Source organism: Neomonachus schauinslandi, chromosome X, assembly GCF_002201575.2.
Source record: "Neomonachus schauinslandi chromosome X, ASM220157v2, whole genome shotgun sequence".
In the NCBI taxonomy this organism is placed as follows: domain Eukaryota; kingdom Metazoa; phylum Chordata; class Mammalia; order Carnivora; family Phocidae; genus Neomonachus; species Neomonachus schauinslandi.
The window spans coordinates 116,393,972-116,415,768 of NC_058419.1; the positions used below are offsets into that span (position 1 = coordinate 116,393,972).

Genomic DNA, 21,797 nt, shown 5'->3' on the forward strand with positions numbered 1-21,797 from the left:
CAACAACTCTTGATCTCGGGGTTGGTTCAAACCCCATGTTGGATGTGGAGATTACTTAGAAAAAAAAATAAAATGTTTAAAAAAAAAAACTCTCTAAGAAGATTCAGTTTCATGGAAACACATTATACCATTAAAAAATGCCCATACTGGGCGCCTGGGTGGCTCAGTTGGTTGAGCGACTGCCTTCGGCTCAGGTCATGATCCTGGAGTCCCGGGATCAAGTCCCGCGTCGGGCTCCCTGCTCAGCAGGGAGTCTGCTTCTCCCTCTGACCCTCCTCCCTCTCATGCTCTGTCTCTCATTCTCTCTCTCTCAAATAAATAAATAAAATCTTAAAAAAAAAAAAAATGCCCATACTTTTCCCCGAGTTATCAATTTTCTAAAGTATAGCAGGGGCACCTGGGTGGCTCATATGGTTAAACATATGCCTTCGGCTCAGGTCATGATCCCAGGGTCCTAGGATCAAGCCCCACGTCTGGTTGCTGGCTCGGCTGGGAGCCTGCTTCTCCCTCTCCCTCTCCCCTGCTCATGCTCTCTATCTCTCTGTCTCAAATGAATAAATAAAATCTTTTAAAAAATAAAAATAAAGTATAGCAAAAAATACATCCCCATACTATTCTAAAATCATGTCAAAAAGAAAAAAAAAGAAATTTTGCAAAAATGTCAATAGTAGGGCAAATGCAAATGCCCTAAATGCCTAACTGGCGATGTTTTGCACTCCCTGAGGAAACATGGAAAGGTGGGACTGTAGAAATATGCTGTTGCTGAATGATAAAACTGCATGCATACCGTGGTCACAGCACAGAAAACCTTACAGGTTTATATTAAAGTCTGCAAGAGGGGCACCTGGGTGGCTCACCTGGGTGAGCATCAGACTCTTGGTTTCAGTTCAGGTCCTCAGGGTTATGAGATTAAGACCCATGCCAGGCTCCAAGCTCACTGTGGAGTCTGTTTCAGATTTTCTCTCCCTCTCCCTCTGCCCCTCCCACTCGTGCACTCTGTCTCTCTCAAATAAAGTCTTTAAAAAAAAGATTTATTTATTATTTATTTATCTGAGAGAGACAGAGAGCAAGATAGAGAGCACAAGTGGGGGTAGGGGCAGAGGGACAGGGAGAAGCAGACTCCTTGCTGAGCAGGGAGCCCGACGCAGGGCTCAATCCCGGGACCCTGAGATCATGACCTGAGCCGAAGGCAGACACTTAACCGACTGAGCCACCCAAGTGCCCCTAAATAAATAAATCTTACCAAAAAAACCCAAGTAACCCAATTTAAAAATGGGCATAAATGGTCAACATCATTAGGGAAATGTAAATCAAAACTACAATGAGATACCACTTCATATCACTAGGATGGCTAGAATCAAAAAAGACAGACAATAAACAAGTGCTGATGAAGATATGGAGAAACTGGAACTCTCATACACTGCTAGTGGGAATGTAAAATGGTGCAATGATAGTGGAAAATAGCCTGGTGATTCCCCAAAAAGTTAAACATAAACTTTCCATATGACCCAGCAATTCTTCTCTTAAGAGAAATGAAAACATACTCCACATAAAAACTTGTATGTGAATGTTCATAGCAGCATTATTCATAATAGCCAAAAAGTGGAAACCACTCAAATGTCCAACAACTGAATTGTTAATAATATTACATGTGGCCTCCCATTTACATGTAATGTTCGGAATAGGCAAACCCATAGATAGAAAATAGATTCGTGGTACCAGGAAATGGGTGGGGAAAGGTAAATGGGGAGTGATTGCTAATGGGTACAGGGATTCTTTGTGTGTGTATGTGCGCGGGGGGGGGATGACGAAAATATTCTGGAATTAGGGTGATGGTTGCACAACTTTGTGAATATACTAAAAGCCAATGAATTGTATACATTAATGGTGAATCTTACGGTGTATGTGAGTTATATCTAAAGAATATAGGTGTACATTTATAGATGTACACACTCACACAAATATGTATACGGCCTAAGAATCGTCAAATAAGACCCTAAAATTAGATTTATGCAAAGCCACGAATGATCTCCTTGTCCCTTCATCAGTGTCCTTTTGAATAAACTGTACACACACAGCAGATAGCTTAGGATTACAACACATGTGCTGGCACCAACACGTGCTGTCTACAGCACACGCTAATCTGAATGGGAAAATGGGTAAGTAGGTCACTGGCAGCAAAGAAAATGAGCTACGTTTTCAGCAGATACCTCAACACTGAAGACAAAAAGCACTGTATGTCCACCCTTTACTTTTTACCACACTGTTTTTCTATTGTATACTTTTCTATTGTATACTTTTCTCTTAACTATCAATTGTTTACAGATAGTTTATTTGCAGTACCCTTTTCTCTGGCTTTCCCCAACCCCTTGCTGGTTTCCAAAGCCATTATACTACAGTAAACCAAGAGGGAGTCAGAGCCAAGCAGAAAAAATATAAATCTCTAATAGGAATATTTGTAGGGATTAAAGGCAGATATTTTTTATTGTTTATAGATCCAACTGCCTCCATTCTTAACAGATAACTAACCCCATTTATTTCTTCATTATTTTCATTATATAAAGGTTTAGAGCATGGCATTCCAAGGGCCATCCAACCTCACAAACCTGTCCCAATTATATCACTACAACTCACCGTCCCCACACCTATCACAGGAATTTACAGCCCAGTCTTTGTTCAGGCCCTTATCTTGGACTGGGAGTTCCCTCCCAACACCTAGACAGCTAGGAAAATCCTAGTCATTCAAAGACCTCACCTCATCCAAGAAGCTTGCCATGGCCACCCCCAGAAACCTAATCTTCCTCTTTTCTTTGCTCTCATAATCATTTCCACCTGATTACAGCTCTCACTCACTTGTGCTCTATGCGTCTCTTCCTAATTACAACGTCAACTCCCTAGGAGGGACACACCACACCTAATTCTATCCATTCATTTGTCCTTTTTTTGGTTCTGCGAGGTATCAAATAAATGCAAAATTAAGAACAAAGAGAAAATAACTTCCTCCTTTATTCTATTCTTATTTTTCTATTTGTACTTTCCACGCTTACAATTCTTTGTTCAATCAGTTCTTCCCCCATTCTATTTTTGAAGTCTATTAAAATGTGTGGGAAGGGACAAAAAAACTGATTCTTTCTTGCAAGTCTAATGAAAACGCCACTTTAAGTACTACTGGCTCCAACAGGGAGCTGGTGAACATTAAAAACGACAACATTCCTCTAATAAGCTGCCGAAGGGAGAGTAGGCTGGGTTTGTAAACTGCTCTGCTCAAAATTTCAGATTTGAAACACATATTCTGTAACCCCTTGACTAGTCCTTACTTCCAAACACTTAAATTGAATTTATCACTCTTGTTTTAAATTTAGGAACAGATTTTTTTTCTCAAAATCACACATTCCTTTTGCATTTATCTTGAATGTCCTAGTTTAGAGGCATACCACTTATTCTGAGGTTCGAAGAAACTAACCAAGGAAAGAAACACATGGATAATCTCTGAATTATTTCTATTTTCGCTTAGAGCTGGATTCATTCCTTGAATCTTAGTATCAGTGTCTCTCACTTAACAGCCTAATTAGTTCCACTCTGTTTCCAGTCTTCTTGGTTGTCTTGCTGAAATGCATGAGCAAGAAGCAAGTCAAGAAGTCACCAAGTCTAATGGGTGCTTTATCTCTACAGCAAGAGGTCAACACACACACACACACACACACACACACACACACAGAGAAGACTTAAGCAAAATACCGTAGGAAGAGACCAACTTGGAGGCACAACTTTTTGTTTAGAGGCACAACTTACCAGATGAAATAAATCATCTAGTTGACCACTGAACATTACCTCACAGAGATAGCAAGAGAAGAGAAAAACTGTAAATCAAACTACACTATCACAAAGCAAGAGTAGAACACCCTATTTGAAGAACTCATTTCAATAAACTTTTTTAAAGATTTTATTTATTTATTTTAGAGAGAGAGCATGAGTTGGGGGGGAGCCTAGGGGGAGGAAGGAGGGGGAAAAAACCTCAAGCAGACGCTGTGCTGAGAGTGAAGCCTGATATCGGGCTCGATCTCACAACCCTGAGACCATGACCTGAGCCAAAACCAAGCTTAACTGAATGAGCCACCCAGGGGACCCAATAAGTACTCTTTTTTGAAGATAAGTCACCTAATTAAACTTTTAAGAAATACATACTCACAATTTTGTTTAAAACACAAGGCATCTCTGTAGTTAGGTATACGAACTAATCATTAACAGTGGTGGAGAGAGTGGAAGGAAAAGAGAGGTTAAGGAACTAAGTCTTCTTAAACCATCTTGAAAATACAGAGCACCATGATCAGACAGAACCTTCTGCAATGATGGAAATATTCTACTCCCACACTATCTAGTACGGTGTCATTAAGCACACATGGCTTTGAGCACTTGAAATGCGACTGATCTGAGGAAGTGAACTTTTAATTTTATTTAATTTTAATTAGTTTAAATTTAAATTGCTACATGAGTATTGGACAGTTTGGGTATAGAGTGTGCTTAACTGGGGAGTCCATGAAGGAGCTGCAGGGGGAAAACACACCTCCTAGAATGACAGGTGAAATAAGGATGAATGTACAGATGGAAGTGTGTGCTTCAGCTTTTCTCCGGAAAGAGTACAAAGGGCTTCATCTGATTCTTGAACGGATCTGTAATGATCAATACATGTCCACATCATTTGTGTGTGTATATGTTTTTTTAAGGTAAACTCTACCCCCAACATGGGGCTCAAACTCACAACTCCGAGATCAAGAGTCGCCTGCTCTACCGGACTGAGCCAGCCAGGCGCCCCTACATCATTTGTATATGATGCGTGATCCATTTGTGTTACTCATAATACCCTCCGGACTTTCATCTTTACTTGGCATCACTATTTCCCCATTCTCTCCCTCATCTGTGAGACTTTATTAATATTACATTTTGACCATGAACTGTGACAGTTCAGTGAACAGACTTACTCATGAGAAAATGCTAATCCTGGAAGTGAGGATAACGTTTTATTCTCTGTTCTGTTTAATGAGGTCCTTAAAAGAACACCCATAAATCTACCTATAAGACATTTACCTGTGAAAGACACTTAAACTGCTTAACAATAAAGAAAAGAGTTTTTTTTAGTTTAAGGTTGTTTAAGATACTTCAGGGTTGCACTGTGAGGGACACAATTCAAAGACAAAGAAATGGATAAAAGTCACAAGATAGGACTATTGGAAATTCTGGCTAGGTTTCAGGAAGAAGACTGCATTGTGAAAGAAATGAATTTAAATATGCATGTTAGCAAAATGCATTAAAGCAGCAAAACACAAATTAAATATGATCTAAAATGATCTGCTGTAACTTAAGGGAACATTGATTTTGACTCCTCAAGTCAGGTAAGAAACCAGGTGTCTTTAATTTGGAGCAGAAAAGGGTAAGGTCTGGAGAACTTCCATAAAAACCCAGGGAAGAGTTAGTACACAAACACGACCCATAAGGCATGAAGCCACAGCAAAGTAGAACTTCTTGGCTCTTAAGAAATTAAGTAAGAGGAGTGGGGATTTCCCAAGATGTATTGCAAGAGGACAGCTATATGTCTAGCATATAGGACTCAACTGGATTAGAGGAGCCCATTCTGCAGGGAAGTTGTTACCAGGTCAAAATGAGAAGACACACAAGAGCACTGCAGCTGGCTTACAGGAAAGTTCACTTCATCCCACTTCTCCATCAACGATGCCCAGTTTGCTCCAACCAAGGTACTGCTACAAAAAGCTTCCCAAGTCACCAGAGAGCTGCTAAAGGCCAATCCAGGGGCTTCTCCTCAGTCCTCATCTAAATGCACTAAGGGACACAAAGCTGTAAAGCAAATAAAGAGAAAAGTGCTTCTCTTAGGACTTTGCTGTGTATGCTTCCAGAAAACACCTCCACAGTTGACCACCTGGTACAGTGAATTCTCTCAGATGTAGCCATTTGTCTGGATGTACATGACATAAAAACTTAAAGGGTACTCAAGGCATTTTTCTTAAACAAATAAAGGAATGGAGGCCCAACTGGGAAAGGATCTTATGAAACATTGTATCTCTAGCTGGAGGCATAGGTGGGACCTCTAAGTGTGAGCCGGGACCCAGCCATCATTACTGTCTCTATTAGGTCTAAACAGCCTGGCAGTGACCTTGAAAATGCTTTCTATTTAATGGTCCTTAAAACTCCCCTTAGCTGGGGCACCTGGGTGGCTCAGTCAGTTAAGCATCTGCCTTCAGCTCAGGTCATGATCCCAGGGTCCTGGGATCGAGCCCCGCATCGGGCTCCCTGCTCTGCGGGAAGCCTGCTTCTCCCTCTCCCACTCCCCTGCTTGTGTTCCTGCTCTCGCTCTCTGCCAAATAAATAAAATCTTTAAATATAAAAATATACATATATACACACACACACACACACACACACAAACTCAAAAAGGACAAGAAGAGGGAATAACTGTAGATGAGAGAGAGCAATGAAATTGAGATGGACAGCAAAATGTCCTAGTAACGACAAACAGAAGAGATGAGGAACGCTAACCCCGGGAGAAGCAGCTAACCATGAGAAAGCTGATTCCCAGAGCAGACCTGAAGAGGCACACTGGCACTTCTTGACACTTCTTGAGACAGGCTGGCCAGGCTGAAAGCACAAGGGTTTCTCCTGAAAGGCCACAGACCCCATGACCACCCTCTCCGCACCTAGAGGCCCCTTTCACCACCGGCAAATCTACTCCCTAAAGAAGTGTGTAGAGCAGAAAATGGAGATGAAACCCTACGGACAACAAGGGAGAGAGGATCAAGGGTCAGTCTGCATAGGCAACAGAGGCAGGGCAGACTCTTCTAAATTTCTGAGGGAGCCACAGAGGTAGCAGACATCTGTAAGACACCATGCAAGCTGGCGCTCAAGGGAGTTCATGGCTTCAACATGAGATTGTGCCACATTCCTTTAGATGACGTTGTTATCTTTGCAAAGCTAGGTTTTCCAGGGCTGGTGGGATAAAAATCAAGTACTACACAAATGTTAATGAGGAACAGGATATGAGGGTAGCAGCTGTTTGCTCCAAAACAACTATTTACGAAATTTTTTTAAGATTAGAGGAACTCAGGGTGCCTGGGTGGCTCAGTCAGTTAAGCGTCTGCCTTCAGCTATGGTCATGATCTCGGGATCCTGGGACAGAGCCCCACATCGGGGGGGGGGGGGGTCCCTGCTCAGTGGGGAGTCTGCTTCTCCCTCTTCCTCTGTGCACACGCTCTCTCTCAAATAAATAAATAAAATCTTAAAAAAAAAAATACTGGAACTCCTTCCAGAGAATGTTCTGCATTCACCAACATGTGGTCCTCAAGCAGTTCTTCGGTTGTTCTGTTCTGACTTCCAACTAAACCATGTATGTATTTTCAGGTATGTTTATCTAATCACTGCTCTGATTAAATACACAAGCGAGAAACTGCACAAACTAGAGCAGGGTGCCTAGCTACACACCATAGTCAAGTGAGTTCTAACTTTTTGAACCTGTTAAATCAAAACACTCCTCTAAGGGCACCTGGGTGGCTCAGTCGGTTAAGCGACTGCCTTCGGCTCAGGTCATGATCCTGGAGTCCCGGGATCGAGTCCCGCATTGGGCTCCCTGCTCAGCGAGGAGCCTGCTTCTCCTTCTGCTCCTCCCCCTGCTCATGCTCGCTCTCTCTCTCTCTCAAAAAAAAAAAAAAATCTTAATAAATAAACACTCTAGCAAGTTCTAGAAAAGAAATCTGTAAGGCTTTTTTCAGGCTTCTCTAACACTGGCAATGCAACCACTCATATGAAAACTACCTTGGCCTCTGTACCCAAAAACCTAGTCCAATTCACAAGAACTTGGAATTAAAATAGTTCAGTTTACATTGAACTAACAGTTCAGTTTGTTAGTTTACACTGCTCTGCTAGCCTTCACACTTGGATAATGAATGTGGCCACGGAACGAGTATATCAAGTTGCTCCATACTGTTTCTCCGTCCCCTATCAAACAATAGCATAGATTTGTAAGGCATCAGGCCTTGGACAGAAGTGGAGTCTGTGTCCAGATTTCCCACCATGAAGTGAGCTGGATTCAGTGAGGGCAGAATGTAAACCCTGACTGCCTGCTTCATTTCTGTATTTCTTTCAAAATACACACCCGTTTTCCCCACCCTGTGCTGATTTAGCTGTCAGCTTACTTGCATTCATTTACTTCTAGCTGTCCTCTCTGTGTTCATGATAGGCAACAGCATTCTAAACCCTGTATCCACCTTGGTCAAAAATTAACAAAAAGTAATGGAAGAATACAGAATGTGGAAATACCCAGAGCTCAACTTTCGCAACATGTACAATATCAAGATTCACTCTGGAAAATAGAGATTTCTCCTCCAAGGTATCTAACAAGCCTAGACACCCCCAGGCTTCCTGGCAAGCACAGGCCTAGGACTACCTCCAGGCTTACCTCCTCAAGACAAGGAGAGGCCAGGCCTTCTCCACCTGCTTATACACCCGGGTCCCCCAGGCCTCCTCCCTCAGGTATCCAGAACGTGCCTCTGCATCACAGCTTTCCCAACTCCCTGAGGCATGAGTTCATCACCCCCCCACCCCAATCCTTAATAAATGTTCTCTGTTGATGACCTACTTAGTCACAAGCCCTATTTTCTGGTCCCCGGTTTTGACTAACAAATTTATTACCTAGCTAGCTTTCAAGTGAGACGCGTTTCTCAAACATACAAGCACACTTCTATTTGGCTTATTCCCTCCTGCTGCTTAACCAGCATGTTGCCTGGAGAGGAACTACTTGGAAGCCAATAATATGATGTCTCTACTTGGTGTCATATAATCTCATAGAGACTGTAAAGTACAACCATCCCATTTTACAAAGAAAGAAATGTGGTGACCTAACTTGGCCAGAGCAGCAAGCCAACTATAGATCGAGCAAGACTCCTCTGAGGCCAGTGCATGTTCTTCCTGCACCAATTCCTCTTGACCCTTCCCAGAATGAAACCCTTTAAATCAGGAAAGAACATATATATCCCTTTGCTAGATCCCATATGATAGCAATCATTTCTAGGTGTACAATTTAGCATCCCCTTTACCCCATAGGAGATAACGCCTGATAAGAGACAGAGAAATCTGTAATTAACAAAGAACATGCTATCCATCAGCATGAGTCAAAAGCAAAGCTACCCACAAAAGATGCCATCTTGGCTGCATGAATAACACTTTCACAGTGATTCCTAAACAGACAGCCAAACCTTTTTGACTCCTCCTCTCAATCACTTACCCCCAAAGTTCGCCTAATAGTTACATCCACCACCACAATGAAGTAGTACATATACTGAAGGGCCTAGTCTTAGACAGGTATGGTGAAAATGGCTGGAAAACAACAGAAAGAAAAGAGAATGATATAAAAGTCATTTTTAAAAATTTCACCATTTATTTCTTGATTTCCATGATAAAATGCATGCGTAACTACTGCCTACTGAGGCTAAATGTAAGGAAAATTTTATGCTCAACAAGAATGGCTCCTTGTAAATATTGATTCTTGTAAATATTCAGATGTGGTCAACCTAAAAAGCTATCAGAAACACATCAGGGGCGCCTGGGTAGCTCAGTAATGATCTCAGGGTCCTGGGATTGAGCCCTGCATCGGACTCCTTGCTCAGCAGGGAGTCTGCTTCTCTCTCTCTGTGCCTCTCTGCCTACTTGTGATGTCTATCAAATAAACAAATAAAATCTTAAAAAAAAAAAGAAACACATCAACTGTTCCCCATTTCACCTAAGTCCACCCATAGTAAACGCCCTTACAGGTACCGTGTGTGGGTATACAGACATTTTGTTTCTTAATGACCCCTAGCCCCTGACCTTGAGTAGCCCAGGCAATAAATTTTGTTCCAGGACAGAGTCAGAATCTGATCTTACGATTATGATTAGACAGACTATAAGCTTCGCAGAGTTGGCAACTCCCTATTGCCCTTCATATCACCAGCACCTTCATATCAGTGCCCAACAGACTGCCCAGTGTTTACTGACAACTGGAATAATACAGAAACCAAACCCCTAAGTCTATTTCAACAGCTCTGAGTGGCTCTCAAGCTCTTTTTGACACTTTTGCCTTTAAAAAAAAAAAAAAAAAAGATTCTGGGGGCGCCTGGGTAGTTCAGTCAGTTGAGCATCTGACTCTTGGTTTCAGCTCAGGTCATGATCTCATGGTTGTGGGATCAAGCCCGGCGGCCGGCTCTGTGCTCAGCGCAGTCTGCTTGGGCTTCTCTCTCCCTCTCCCTCTGCCCTTCCCCTGCTTGCATGCGCTCTCTCTCTCTCTCTAAAATGAAAGAATAAAATCTTAAAAAAAAAAAAAAGATTCTGGGGGCACCTGGGTGGCTCAGTCAGTTGAGCATCCGACTCTTGATTTCAGCTCAGGTCATGATCTCAGGGTCCTGGGATCGAGCCCTGCGTGAGGCTCCCCACTCAGTGGGGAATCTGCTTGAGGATTTTCTCTCCCTCTCCTTCCACCCCTTCCCCCGCTCACGTACATGCACACTCTCTAAAATAAATAAATCAATCTTTAAAAAAAAAAGATTCTGTTATCAGAAATTATTTGCTCACTCCTTAGTCTTTCAAATGAATGAATATGTCTCTTGGTCAAGGGAAATCTCTTTAAGTTCTCAAATTTTCCCCACTGTTCTTTCTTAAAATGATTAGGAGGAGGGGGCGCCTGGGTGGCTCAGTTGGTTAAGCGACTGCCTTCGGCTCAGGTCATGATCCTGGAGTCCCGGGATCGAGTCCCGCATCGGGCTCCCTGCTCGGCAGGGAGTCTGCTTCTTCCTCTCCCGCTCCCCCCTCCTGTGCTCTTTCTCTCTCTCACTCTCTCTCTCAAATAAATAAATAAAATCTTTAAAAAAAAAAAAAGATTAGGAGGTATCCTAAATAGGAAAATGACATTGCATTTGAAGAACTACAGAAGCGCTGAAACGTGAGCCTCAAAGTTAGACTGCTGTAAAGCAGGGTTTCTCAACCCTGGCACTAGTGACATTTTGGGCCAGACAACTCTTTGTTGTGGAGGGCTGTGCTGTGCACTGTAGGATGTTGGGCAGCATCCACAGCCTCCACCCACTGGATGCCAGCCAGCAGCACTCCCTCTCAGGTGAGGACCAAAATCACCTGCAGGCATTGTCAAATGTCCCCACGGTGAGAACTACCACTCTAAACTCACAAAAGGGGGCACGTGGGTGGCTCAGTCGGTTAAGCGTCTGCCTTCGGCTCAGGTCATAATCTCGGGGCCCTGGGATGGTGACCCACATCAGGCTCCCTGCTCAGCGGTGAGTCTGCTTCTCCCTCTATGATCGCTCTCGCTCTCACTCTGTCTCAAATAAATACATTTAAAAATCTTAAAAAAAAAAAAAAGAAAGAAAACAAAGCAAAACTCACAAAGGCTTGCCCCGAATCCTGCCTCTGCCCTCTTCCCTACTTGCGTGACCTGGGAAACAGACCTAACCTTCCTATGCCCCCAGCAAATTCCTCACGAGTAAAATGGAGCTAATAGCAGAGAACTGTTGTGAGAATTAAATGAAATGATGTATGAACAGGATTTATATGCACATAACATCCAGTGCCAGAGTGACTGCCCAAGAAATGGTAAGAAATGAGGGGAGGCTAAAAATTAACTTCTAGAACCAAAGGAACTTAGCTTCAGGCCTCCAGAGTACTGTAGTCTACATGGAAGGAGTGGTAAGGATAGAAAGAAACGAAAAGACACGAGAGGATGGAAAAGAGGAAGAGCACTAACGTATTTCCCCAACCTCTAAGAGAGTCAAGGCCAATGATGTTCTCCTTAGTTTTCGTTGGTCTACTATAACCTCACAAATGATAAACCAAAAATATCCCCAGATCAGAAAACTCTCCAAAATAAGTCACCAAACCAGAAACTTTTTAGTATAAGCAAGAGGAATTTAACTACAACGACGACACAAAAATACTAAAAGCACCCGGATCACACCCTTGTCTTAGATTTGGGGATCAAAATAAGATACTGAGAGTTATGGACAAGTAGTGATTATAATTTCGACATAAGCTCCTGAAAGAGAAACTAAGCACAGCCTTCCTAAAAGGCTGAAAAAAAACCCGAACAGTTCTGGGTTTCCTTCGTCTCTCTAGTTCTGCTACACGAAACAGTTTCTGAGATTACAGGCAATTTAGGGATTTTCCACTACAATGACAAACATGTAAAAATTTTTCTTTAATTCTAAAAAAGCTATCAAATTCTATTCATTTTATCAGGTTGCTGAAATCTTATAAAAAGACTGTGATCACATGACATTTTGGAAACCAGCAGAAAAGTCATTCCTCAAAAGAACCATGGTCACGGGATGTATCATCACTTAAAAAGAAAAACAACAACAAAAAGACAACTAATACCACCCGCTATTTGGTCAGCACTTTAAATTCTCATCTTGCCTCTTGACAAACTAAGTTGGAAGAAAGGAACACGATTCTGAAACCTTAGCCAGAGTCTCAATCAGATAATGCCCCAAAATGCCGCCAGCCCCTAGAATTGGCTCCACATTCCAAACTCCTTAACTGAGTGGTCATTAACACATTGGCAAACGTTCACCCGGGCAGCCTGTCAGAGGTCGCCAAAATCAAACCCTGTGAGCGCCTTTGCTTCCTCTACGTTAATCATTCGGGGGTACGGTTTGTCTGGGTGGGCTGGGGTGTGTGGATGTGTGTGTGTCCCCGAATGGTTGGGGGAAAGGCTGGTGTATCTCTGTGTCCCCGAGGTTGGGTGTATTTCTGTATGTGTGTGTTTCCCGGGGGGGTTGTGTGTGTACCTCTCCCCCCCTCCCCGAGAACGTACGTACGTGTCGCTCTCCCCCGGCGTTTGAGTCCGTGTGCGTCCCAGGTGTTTATGGATCTCTCTTTCCCCCGGTGTTTGCGTGTGTCTTCCAGATGTTTGGGCGTCTCTCCATGTGTCCCCGCGTGTTTGGGTGTGTGTCCCTCTCCTCGGGTTGTGTGGGTGTGGGAACTCGTCTTTTCTCCTGCGTCAGTCAGTAGGAGACAGGAGGCAACAAGCCGTCGCCCGTCCCGAGACGGACGACTGCCCCGCGGCCCCGCGCAGCCCCCGCCCCGGCTGCCGGAGGGCCAGGCCGCACTCGGGGCCCATGAGCCCCCCCAGACCCTGACGCTGGCGCGCCCGGCCCCGGCCCCCGCCCGGCCCCCGCCCGGCCCCGAGGGGCGTCCGCGCTCCACTCACCTCGTGGCCACACAGAGGACGCCCGGGGAGCTCCCGGCTGGCCCGTCCAAGTGCAACGAGGAGAGCAGGTCGGGGACCCGCGGGCAGGAGACCGTAGCGCTGCCGGGGTCCAACTCCAGCTACTCACGTCCAGCACCAAGGCAACAACATGGCGGCGGGCCGGGGCGGGGCCCGGGGAGGCGGGGCCTGGACGGTGGGGCCCGGGGAGGCGGGGCCTCGAGGCCGCGGTACGGCCAGCCCTCACCTTCTCTCCCGGACGCCTGTCCTCAAGCTAAATCGTCGTTTTTCCCGGGGTCGGCTACTCCTCGTGTCCTCAGCTGCGTTCCGGCGAGAGAGAGCACGAAATAATAGTTATCTTTAAAAGTTTACCTAAAGTGGAAATAAAAGATTGCATCAGCACAATCACAGGTTTTTGTGATTACCATAAGAAAACGAATATGCAAACAGTAGATGAAAAATGGAAACAGCTGTGATATTGTGGCATAACAGGAATTTTTTAAAGTAAATGTAAAACTTTTCCGTAATCTTGTTAAAATACCGCCTCTGTTATCTCTAAATATAAAGCAGTAGTGGAGAAAGACTATTGGAAAACCTCTTCTTAATTCCTCACTTTAATATATGGAGTTGAGTGCATGGTTCTTATGATACGGGTCCCAGGAGGGCCTTTCCTGACCTCTCAGTATATTTTGTGGGGTAGATTTAGTTTGTGTTGCAAGAGAAGGACCTCACTTTTATGATTTGCTGGGCCCACAATCATTAAATAACCTCTGGCTCTTTAGGGAGTCATTTTCCGGTAAAGAATCTAATGTAGTCTTTTCATTCAGCACTAGAAAAAGTATATTTCAGGAGAGTTTCTCACAAGTATTAAAGACAATTTTAGAATACTTCTGACAATGAGGCCTGTAATAAAGATTGAGCTCTAGTTTGAGCTTAAATGAATTTTTCTTTTATAAAGAAATCTATTTTTTTATCCATGTAGGATATTTCCCCAAGGAAATATGTCCACAAGGAAATATGAGTAAGGTTTATAAAATATAAATCTATTGAAAATAGGGAGGGGAAAGATATTCATTATCTTATTTTAAACACAAAGTAATTAAAACTACACAACAAAACATATAAGAACATTAGAATTAATTTTCCCAAAGAAAAACTATACAGTGTCATGTACAGTGAACTAAGTTGCAACAAGCAACCCACAGGATCACTAAGGAAAGGCTACCTGAAAACTGTATATCATAATCATAGTCAGGGAGTGATGCACTTTATCTTCCACAACTGCTAATACCAAGCAGCTATTAACAAGAGCTCCTACGGAATTATTGTATCTTGATTTAAAGTAAGCCTTGAGAAAAAAGTAAAAATAAAAATAAAAATAAAAATAACTTTTAAAAGGGGCACCTGGGTGGCTCAGTCAGTTAAGCGTCTGCCTTTGGCTCAGGTCATGATCCCGGGGTCCCAGGATCGGGATCCTGGGATCCAGCCCTGAGCCGTGGGCTCCCTGCTCAGCAGGGAGCCTGCTTCTCCCTCTCTGTCTGCCCCTCCCCCCGACTCATGTTCTCTCTCCCTCGCTCTGCGCTCTCTCTCTGTCAAATTAAAAAAAAAAAAAATCTTAAAGTAAGCCTTGGGAAATCCAAGAGTTTTCCAAAAAAGGGTTCTAAGAAGGTCCTACAAGTGATTCTTAGGCTGTTCCAAAATGTAAGCAAGGCATATAAACATCTGAGTATAGCTTATGGTCAGCACCTGAAGAAAGAATAAGGAATTACTTTTTCTGAAATAACTATTACTTAGACACTATACAACTGACACTTAAGAATATTCATATATTCAGGTATATATTCCTTTCTTTGCCTAACTGATTTGCCAGTGCAAGAGTAGGGTGGGTCAAAAGATTTTTCCCTGAAGGGCAAGTTTGGGGGATTTTTGTTGTCAGATGTGTGTGGTTGGCAAGCTGACACAAGTTAGATAGCTGGTCTCTGTCTCTCTTGCTCCATGAACTTGTTTACTGACGAAAAACATTTAAAAATTGACCTCATTTGACTCACTTCATCTAATTAAAGTTTTTGTCTTTATATTCTGTAAACATCCATTGCATCACTCATGGAGGAAAAAGAGGTCAAGGTTGCTAAGCATTAATGTTTTCTTTCGTTAAATGACACCTACTTATTACTGTGAGCCCTGGGAGTTAATACCCCATTTCCAGCTGGAGTCTGAAAGAAATCATCTCTGGTATCTCTGGTGAAAAATTACAAATAAGTGGGCCCCAGACTCAGGTATCATAAATACTGATCTAGTTAAATTGATTATACTTTTCACATACAAGGAAAAACATAGAACTCAATGGTAAGCAACTTGACCATTAAATGACATATCTAAATAATCAGAAATTTGATAATTTCCCTAAATCATTGACCAAAATAAGAGATTTGTTCTCAATATTACATAGATGTACTTGCATAGCTGTACTAAGGGAGAAAAGCATAAAAAGTAATTCGAAATCCATTATATTTGGCTCTAAAGTCAGAGTGAAAATACCCAACAACATACAATAAGTGAAAAAGAACGTTATCAATAGTATATGAAGGCAAAAAATCCCAATTCGGTGGAGGAAACCTTTTTTTAATAAGATTTTATGTATTTGAGAGAGAGCACGTGAGAGAGAGAGCGCAGGATCTGAGGGGGAGGGGCAGAGGAAGAGGGAGAAACCGACTCCCTGCTAAGCAGGGAGCCTGATGCAGGACTCAATCCCAGGACCCTGGGATCATGACCTGAGCTGAAGGCAGACACTTAACTGACTGAGCCACCCAGGCACCCCGGAAACATTTCTTATATAAATAAATACTGAATAATTTTCAATATTGAATAAATAAATATTCAATAAATATTGAAATATTTCAATAAATATTGATACTGAAATATTTATCTAATATTTATCTATATTTATATATAGTATATATTTATATATTCATTTATTTAATTCATATATTCCTTTATATATTCATATATTTATATAATATATACATTTTCAGTATCTCAAACAATGTCACACCCTTCCTGTTTGGCTAGAGACTAAATTCAGCATGTTTCCTACACTAATACTAACTTTTTATCCTGATCCTTAAGTCAGATAAAATTTCAATATGAGAAAATATCAGAAATCTGATTTCTTCACTCCTTAGCTTAAAAAGGAGTAGTAAATCAAAAAATGAATAGGAGCATCATCCTTAATCTATATATCAACAGGAAGAAAATTTCAGGATTTGCGATCTTCAGGTTGATACAATCAAATGGAAAGTCTGACTTGCCACCGTAATAGAACATATATTCTGTCATGGGTCCCATGAGCTCTGTACAGTGGCTGATGTTGAATGGCTACCTGGGAATCAAGAGCCACCAACACGCTTCCTCCACCAGCCTGCCCACTGTCAGAAGAGAGGGGACATGGGAGTCAGGAGCCAATGCAACTGGCACCTCCCAAGTTTGCGGGTAACCACCACACCACACCACACCCTTCCAATGCCTGTAGTATAGAAACACATCTACCCTCTTCCCTTGGGTGGTTTTAAGACTTTCCAGGAAATGAAAAGTCATTTCATGTTAATATTTATTCAACAAATATATAGTGAGTGCCCACACTGTGCCAGGTACCGAGAATACAGTGGTAGACAAGATGCAGGAGCAATTCAAGGGGTGTCCCCAAGCACCCGCCCTGAATTTTTGCTCCCATCTACCAGCTGTGTTTATATCATATGATCTTACCTTGGTGAATAAAATAGATTCAATCTCTTTCTCAGGACAGCCCAGAAGAGAGAGGGAGACATTCAGTAAGCAACTAAACACACGTGCAGTTACAAATTGGATTAAGGGCCTTGAAGGAAATAAACAAGGTGCAGTCTGCGGGAGTACAGGGGGATGGTACCACACAAGGCATGAATCAGGGGACTTATGCTGAGCCCTCAAGATGAGCAAGCAGCAGTGGGAAGAGCTGTGGAAGGGGGCGGGGGGTACCAGTTGAGAGAACAGCAGTTCACTAAGAACCTAGCACATAGTAGCACTCAAAAAAATTCTAAATAAAGAAAAGATGCAAACTATTAGAAAATCTTCATAATTGATGGAAAAACCAAAATTATAATTGTTTCTTCAGCCATAACTAGCTCTAATGTATTCTCTTAAAAATATTAAGTGCTTGGGGGCACCTGGGTGGCTCAGTTGGTTAAGCGACTGCCTTCGGCTCAGGTCATGATCCTGGAGTCCCGGGATCGAGTCCCGCATCGGGCTCCCTGCTCAGCAGGGGGTCTGCTTCTCCCTCTGACCCTCTTCCCTCTCGTGCTGTCTCTCATTCTCTCTCTCTCTCAAATAAATAAATCTTTAAAAAAAAAAATATTAAGTGCATTCGGAAGAGTGATGCTCTTTCTCTACCACACTCTAAACATAGCTTAACTCAGGTAATTACAGACGGCAGAACGGAACAGGCATTACAATTCAGGACTGAAGTGAGCAATCTGATCCCTTTGCTGATTTCCTGATGAATGTGAGTCATAAACTGAACTTCATCTTTAGAGGCAGTAGAAGGAAAATTCCAGGCACACCGTGGTTACATTATATAAAAAGTATATTTGTGTGTGTGTGTGGGGGGGTGTTTCTGCATAAGAGTGTTTATTTAAAAAAGAATGAAAAACAGCAAGGAAAATCAAAATAGTTGAATTGTTAGGGCAGCAGGATTCTGGGGAATTTTTATTTAAAATTTGAATTCCATGTTATAGTATTTTTTTGAGAAATAAGTAGACATTTTTTAACAAAGGAATTTTAAGCACCCTACTTTCTATGGCATCCAAATGTAATCTTTGCCTTAGGCTATAGTAGTCAGGGAAGACAAAAATTCAGTTATCTTAGCCACTTTTTCCTTTAAACAGAAGCCCTCCCAAATCCACAGACACATCCAAAACTCCACGTTGCTCTTAGAACTCAGGATAGGAATGTTAGTGCTCCTCTTCCCACCCCCCCATTGCCATATGTCTGAGTACCCAACGCCCACCAGCAGCTTTCTTGACCCTTTTGGTTTAAAACCTGAGACCACTATTGCACTCACAGAACTAACTTCTCATTCTCTCATCTCCTCTCCCCATGGCCATCCCAGTAGCCATAATAATCCAAGCTTGTGCAAGCTCCTGGCCATAGCTGTAGCCAGGCTCAGCCTAAACCCGATCCCTGATTGGATTAAAGTGATAGATCTCTCACCCTATCTGCCTAATAGAGGACAGAGGGAACCCTCAGTGGTGGAAGATATCATCTAGAGCATTTATGTTGCATTTACACACAATGTCCGGCATTCAACAAAAAATATTGCCATGCAAAGAGACAGCAAAAAGTGAATAATAATCAAGAGAAAAGAAGACAATACAATTTAATGTCGTGACAATTTGGGTGTATCTCAGGGATGCAAGGATAGTTTAACATTAACAGTTCAGGGGCACCTGGGTGGCTCCATTAAGCGTCTGATTCTTGATTTCGGTTCAGGTCCTGATCTCAGGGTTGTGAGATTGAGCCCTGCTTCGGTTCTGTACTGGGTGTGGAGACTGCTTAAGATTCTCTCTCTCCTCTCCCTCTGCCCCACCCCACCCCACCCCTGTTCATGCATGCGTGTGCGCTCTCTCTCAAAACAAAAATATTAATAGCTTAAAGGGAAAAGAAAATATACAATCAACTCCATAGATGAAGAAAAGAATGCATTCAACAAAATTCAACACCCATTCGTGATGAATAATCTCAGCAAACTAGGAATAGAAGGGAAATTCCTTAAGCTCACAAAGAGTATCTACTAAAAACCCATACCAAATATCATTCTTAAGAGTTAAAATCTGTAAGTATGCCCCCCCTTTCTTTTAGAGATGGGGAGGGGCAGAGGGAGAGAGAGAGAATCCCAAGTGCGCTCCACTCTCAGCCTGGAGCCCGTTGTGGGGCTCAATCTCACGACCCTAAGATCATGACCTGAGCCAAAATCAAGACTCAGATGCTTAACTGGCTGAGTCACCCAGGTGCCCTATAAAGTATGCCCTTTAAAACAAGAAAAAGAGAAATATGTCTGCAGCAAGCACTCTATTTATCATTGCACTCGAGGTCATAGCACACAGAAATAAAAGAAAGAACAAATATGAGGATTGCAAAGGGAGCAACAAAACTGTATTAAGCACAGACAATATGCTTGGAAATTCAAAAGGACTCTATAGAAAACTTATCATTCAAAGAGTTCAACAAGGCAGCTTACTGTAGACTAGATGTTTGTGTCCCCTCAAAATCCAGGGGTTGAAATCCTAACCCCCAATGTAATGGTATCAGGAGGTGGGGCCTTTGGGAGGTGATTAGGTCATGAGGGTGGGGCCTTCACCATGAGATCAGTGCCCTTATAAAAAACACCCCACAGAGCTGCATCATCCCTTCCACCATCTGAGGACACTGTGAAAATAGGGCCATCGATGAACCTGAAAGTGGGTTCTCAACAGACACCGAGTCTGCTGGAAGATCTTGGTCTTCCAGCCTCCAGAACTGTGAGAAATAAATTTCTGTGGTTGATAAGCCACCCAGTCAATGGTATTTTGTAATAGCAGCCCAAATGGACCAAGATAGTGGCTAGATAAAAAATGTTTAACAAAAATAAATTCCATTTATATAACCGACAAACACAGGAAATGTAAATTTAAAAAGATACCAATTTCAATAGCAAAATTGTAAAACATTTAGATATAAATATAACAGAAAATGTGAAGAACTTAGTGGAGAAAAGTAGGTGTGGTGCCTAAAAGGACTAGAAATATGCTGTCTAGCCACTAGCTATAGGGGTTACTTACATTGAAATATAAATCAATTGAAATTAAATGGCATTCAATATTCAGTTCCTTGGTCATATTACTTCATTTCCAGGACTCAGTAGCCACATGTGGTGAGTGGCCAGCCCACTGGACAGTGTAGATATAGAATATTTCCACCAGCACAGAAAATTCTACTGAAGTAGACTAGAATATGTCCATTCACCTCATAAATTTTCAGTTATAGTATAGTCATTTATACCGCACTGCTTATGTTATACCCCCATAAAGGGGAGCCTGACTTAGTAAGAAATACACATTAGGAGTTGTAAAGTTTTCTTATCTTCTGAGAGTTTCGGGGGGTTGGGGAGAAGGGGTTTTGCTTAGCACCTGAAGGCCCTTCTGTTAGGGAGCCAACTATTTTGTGAGTCTTTTCATTATAACAGCTCTAAAGGCCAGCTACTTAGATACTTGCTCTTCCAGAACCCCCACAACAAGGATACAGGGCATGAGACCCAAGACTGGCCAATCAGATACTCTCTTTGAAGATCTGAATCTCAGGCAAGGAACACAGAGATGCTGGAATAGTTCAAAGTTCATTCTGGCATGTGTAGTGGTGGCCTCTGGTATCCAGGGACCACAGAGGGTGCCAGTGGTCATGAACCCAGTGGCAGTACCTAGTGCCTAGCAGTGACAGCATCTTAATCAGGCCATTCATGGTGTGGATTCTCATTGTTCTGTCCACTGTCCAAACTCAATACTCCAGCCTTGCCTCCAAGAACTACTCAACATCTCCCTAAGAAATGCCTTCTCTAAGTTAGAAGGAGTTGATGTCTTTATTTGAAACTACAGTTGAGGGGCGCCTGGGTGGCTCAGTCGTTAGGCATCTGCCTTCAGCTCGGGTCATGATCCCAGGGTCCTGGGATCGAGCCCCACATCGGGCTCCCTGCCCCACGGGAAGTCTGCTTCTCCCTCTCCCACTCCCCCTGCTTGTGTGTGTTCCCTCTCTTGCTGTCTCTCTCTCTGTCAAAAAATAAATAAAATCTTTAAAAAAAAAAAAAAAGAAACTACAGTTGAACATCGTGGGGGCTACGGGCACTGACTCCCATACAGTCAAAAATCCGCATGTCATTTTTGACTCCCCCAAAACTTAACTACTAATAGCCTACTGTTGACCAGAGAGGCCTTACCAATAATATAAACAGTTGGTTAACACATATTTTTTATGTTATATGTATTATATACTGTATTCTTATCATAAAGTAAGCTAGAGAAAAGAAAATGTTAAGAAAATCATAAGAAAGAGAATATATTTACAATACTGTACTGTATTTATAAAAAAAAAAAATCCACGTATAAATGGACCTGAGCAGTTCAAACCTGTGTTGTTCAAGGGTCAACTGTACAAACTCTGAATGGTACAAAGTTAGAATATATCTTATAGATCATCTAGTGCAAACTTATTGTGATTCATAATATAAATTCAGGTCATTGGAATTATACCTCCCTTAACACTTTTTTACCGATCAGTCTAGGCTTAGCCATGCTGTGGTAAAAAAAAAAAAAAAGAAAAAAGAAAAAAATGACCCCGCCCCAACCCCCCGCCAAATCTCAGCAGCTTATAAAAAAAAAGATTTGTTTCTCATCTTAATGTCTATCACAGGTCAGCTGTGGTCCCATTCCATGTCACGTTCCCTCTGGGCCCAAGCTGATGAACCTGAGCTAATGGAGAAGCCTGTCTG

At 42.5% G+C, this 21,797-nt stretch overlaps 1 protein-coding gene across 9 annotated transcripts in view; it reads right to left on the bottom strand.

Annotated features, from left to right (window-relative positions):
- The window catches only part of RAB9A (RAB9A, member RAS oncogene family), a 32,233-nt gene extending 18,789 nt beyond the window's left edge, over nucleotides 1-13,444 (bottom strand). For 2 of the 9 annotated variants that reach the window (XM_044911874.1, XR_006539379.1), the window contains exons 1-2: nucleotides 12,857-12,867; nucleotides 9,287-9,378 (exon numbers count right to left, since the gene is read on the bottom strand). The gene's annotated coding sequence lies outside the window, so the exon portion shown is untranslated. Of the gene's footprint in view, nucleotides 1-5,692; nucleotides 5,851-9,286; nucleotides 9,379-12,856; nucleotides 13,197-13,252 lie in introns of those variants that run through there. The other 7 variants (XM_044911870.1, XM_044911875.1, XM_044911873.1 and 4 more) reach the window with 7 other exon arrangements.
- Nucleotides 13,445-21,797: the final 8,353 nt, after the last annotated feature.